The 3,901-nt window shown below is 31.1% G+C and overlaps 1 long non-coding RNA gene across 1 annotated transcript; it reads right to left on the reverse strand.

The window, feature by feature from the left end:
• Positions 1–358: 358 nt before the first annotated feature.
• LOC132724566 (uncharacterized) lies at positions 359–3,260 on the reverse strand. Its single transcript, XR_009624927.1, has 3 exons — positions 2,145–3,260; positions 1,667–1,740; positions 359–1,346 (listed from the first exon to the last, which is right to left on the reverse strand). It is a non-coding gene; the product is annotated as an uncharacterized LOC132724566 (long non-coding RNA).
• Between the last annotated feature and the right edge of the window lie 641 nt (positions 3,261–3,901).

Here is a 3,901-nt window from a genome sequence, read left to right on the forward strand (position 1 = left end):
TAGATCATTGTTTTTGTCCAATGAAAGCTAATTATTCAATCAATTACCCACTAGAGGGGTACCTCGATTTAATACAATTGAACATGGGAAAACCCCGCTGAAAGTTATTTTTTTAGTGCACATGTGATTTTTTTACGACAATACGGCGACCGATTTACAATGTCGCAAATGTAAACAATGTCACAAAACAAGAAGAAAATACGATTGAGTGACATTTGTAATTGTTTATGAAAAATTGGACAAATTGTTGACCTTCCTGTAAATGCAAGAGATTAGATGTATCCACTAGCAAGTTTGTGTGTCCTAGTAGCACAACATGCCCAAGTGTGGTAAACCCAAACCAAAATCGCAAGCTAACATTGCAAGCTTGTCACAAGCTTGCTGCAAGCTTAAGTTGCAAGCTTGCTACTGGCTAGTAATTGGAACCTTGCGGCAAGCTTGGGATCAGTTATTTAAAAAAAATCTGACTGCAAACTAGTTAATATTTAAGCTTGCGCAAGCTTAATCGCAAGCTTGCGCAAGCTTAATCGCAAGCTTGCGCAAGCTTAATCGCAAGCTTGCGCAAGCTTAATCGTAAGCTTGCGCAAGCTTATTTGCAAGCTTGCGCAAGTTTATCTGCAAGCCTGCACAGGCTAAGTCGCAAGCTTGTGCATGTATAACTACAAGCTTAATGTATAAGCTTGCGCAAGCTTAATGTATAAGCTTGCGCAAGCTTAATCGCAGGCTTGCAAAAACTGTAAACCCTATTTGGAAAGGGAGCTGCTACGTATAACAGTCTCTGAATCCTATATAACATGCAAAAAAAAAAAGGCATTAATTACCATGATAAACTTATTTAATCATAAATTGTAAAAAGAAGCTGATGTTAAATTTTTCATATACTAATGTTTTCTTCCAATTACCATGGTAAATAGTCCAGCCTTGATGGAATGACATTGAAAAAATCCAGCCTAATTCCAGCATCCCTGAATGTTCTTAAAATGTAAAATTCTGGGATGGAATTCAGCACAGGAATGTTTGGGGTAGAATTTTCATGAGTTTAACATGATCACATATTTCTATCACAAAATTTAATACATATCCTTTAGTCCAAATACAGAATAGAACAGCCTACATTCACTATAACACAGTTTTTTTCTAGCTGCAGGTTTTGGTAGGTTCTTGTTTTCTTAGAATCCAACACTTTGTTTTAAGCAATTATTTTGCTCTTAGTCTGTCAGTGACAAACTATTCAATCTTAAATTTGTTTTAAATGTTTCTGATTATTTAAATTACTATTTCTTTTATCGGTGTCCATTTTTAGTCCTCTGCCAGTGTTTCCTAGAACTTCTTATGGTTGTGCTGACCTTTAAAGATAAAATTCATAATTAATTAAATACAGATGCGGTAATGAACTATGTTTTATTGCATAAATGCAGTTATATTACATATCTTTTAATAACATCGAATCTAATGTTTCAACAGTATTAACTATTAAATATTAACTATGCTTATGCATTTTCAAAAAATACTAAAGCAATGCAGTATATCTTATTTCAATGTGCACAAATGTTTAAGAATTTCTCTGTATGAGAATTAAGTAAATTTGTGACAATATTTATTACCCAGTATGTATTTTTTCAAGAAAAGATGTTGAATAGAAAAGTATTGAGATTTAATAATATACCTTTTCAGGATTAATACTGCACATCATTATTAAACACTGCCGCTATTTCTCACAGTCAGCACTTATGTCCCAGCCTGCAAATAATTTATGTATAATGTAATTTTAGATTGTTCCATTGAAAACACAACACATACATGTAAAATAACAAATGATTATGATTGACCCTGTTCAGCTGTACAACTTAACTACTGATTGTACCATTTAGTCCTATTTAATCAAATTGATTTAATAAATTAATTTGCAGGAAATGAAAAAGATCTACTAACATGCCATTTAAACAATACAAACAATCATTAAAAACAAATCATTGAATAATTTATATTTTACAGATTATACATGTATAGATTAAAAAGAATTATCAGAAAAACAAATGCATGAAGTTGAAAATATAAAAACAACCTTGATCTCTTGTTACAAATGTTAATAATTTGATATATAACCTGTTTCTGCATTAATGTAACTTAAGGTTTATAAATACCTGATTCTGTTGTATATCTCCTTGTCCCAGGTGATTCTGATTGTTATCATACCAATACTTAAACACTTTAAATGTTAAACAAAACAATATCTCCAAAACTGCTAAAATATCAAGTACATCCTCTGCTCTCTTTGCTGACCCAGATATCTTAGAATTCAAATTTTACAACAGTTACTGTAAAACTGGACAGGTCTATCATTATGTAAAGCAGGGTTAATCTACTCATCATTTTAACTTTCATTCTTTGAGCGTAAAAGAAAATATCAAATAGCTAATAGATATATAGATTTTAAAAATCATTAAAAATTTTTGTACAAAAAGATTGCAATGTCCTTCTAGACACATTCTGCATATGAAATTTATAATGTTATCTCTCCCCAAAATAATCACATGGAACAGCCTGATCTGTCGGAATGACCAGGGAGTAAATTAGTCATGCACAGATGGTCAATGAATTTTATCAAGGCTCTGATGTGTGTAGCGTAAAATCTCAGTGGATGTAGTATTTATTTTCCTAAATAAAAGCAATATATATTGATTAATTTAATATAGAATATATGAGATTATTTCATGCACTGTTTTTGTTTTGTTTATTTATTTATTTATTGTTATCCAAAAACATGAATTCTTAGAATTTAAAAATGGCAAGCAATGCAATCCCATCTGATTATTATAGTGTCTGAATGATTGAATCACAGACTTTAATTAATTTATAGTTAAACTTAAAGCCTATAATTAAATGGATATTATTTCATTGTACATAACTTCATGTAGATTTATTGAAATAATAATATGTATTTAACAATCAATTCATTTACTTCTTTTGCACAGACATTTTTTCTGAGATACCCTTTTCCAACTACATGAAATGTATAAAGTGTCAAATTTCAAATCATTTACAGTAACTTGCATTAAAATAGATGATGATTTTATATTTTCTTCGTAAATTTACAATACTGAGCTGAATATATAAAATAACTAATAACTAATAATAAACTTTAGCGTGGTAATCTAGTTTAAACTAGTTAATTATCACTGATACTATCATTTTTGGAATTTTTTTTTTAATGTGTACACTTTTGACAAAAATTTTCTAAGTGTTTCAATTACTTTAACAAGAAATTTCTAAGTGTAGATTTGTACAAAAATTTTCTAAGTGTCTACTAATTGCAAGCTTGCGGCATTGCAAGCTTACATCAAATGTTTGCAAGCTTGCATGAATTTTAAACAAGCTTGCAATATATTTCAAAAGTCATCGCAAGCTTGCGCAAGCTTGTTGCAAGCATGCAGCAACCTTGTATTTAAGCTGTAAGCTTGCGGCAAGCTTGTGACAAGCTTGCGGCAAGCTTGTCGCAGGCATGCATTTTGGTTTGGGAATAGCGAGTCTAGCACAACAGTGCAAGTAACAGTGATACAGTGGGAACTGATAATAATGTTCGCTCTGAATCAAATCAAGAACCCTCACATGTCCTACGTAAATTTTCTATAATAAAGAAATATGAGTCGATGTATTATTGGGCAAATAAAAAGTGGCAATAAATTGATCTGTAAAAAAATCCCTTTAACTTATGTTGGACAGAAAGCTCCTAAAATAAGTGTTTGGAGGAAAATATGCAAATATATTACGATATTTCCTCCAAATGTATGATTTAAATAAGTCTTTATTTATAGTAATAATGGTTAAACTGCATGAAACCCCAAAAGTATGAAAACCGCGCATTTTTTCCCCACAAAAAGGGCTAGGGCGCCTTCCCCAA

The sequence above is a fragment of the Ruditapes philippinarum genome, unplaced genomic scaffold (assembly GCF_026571515.1).
Source record: "Ruditapes philippinarum isolate M1 unplaced genomic scaffold, ASM2657151v2 ctg8118_1_1_1_1, whole genome shotgun sequence".
In the NCBI taxonomy this organism is placed as follows: Eukaryota; Metazoa; Mollusca; class Bivalvia; order Venerida; family Veneridae; genus Ruditapes; species Ruditapes philippinarum.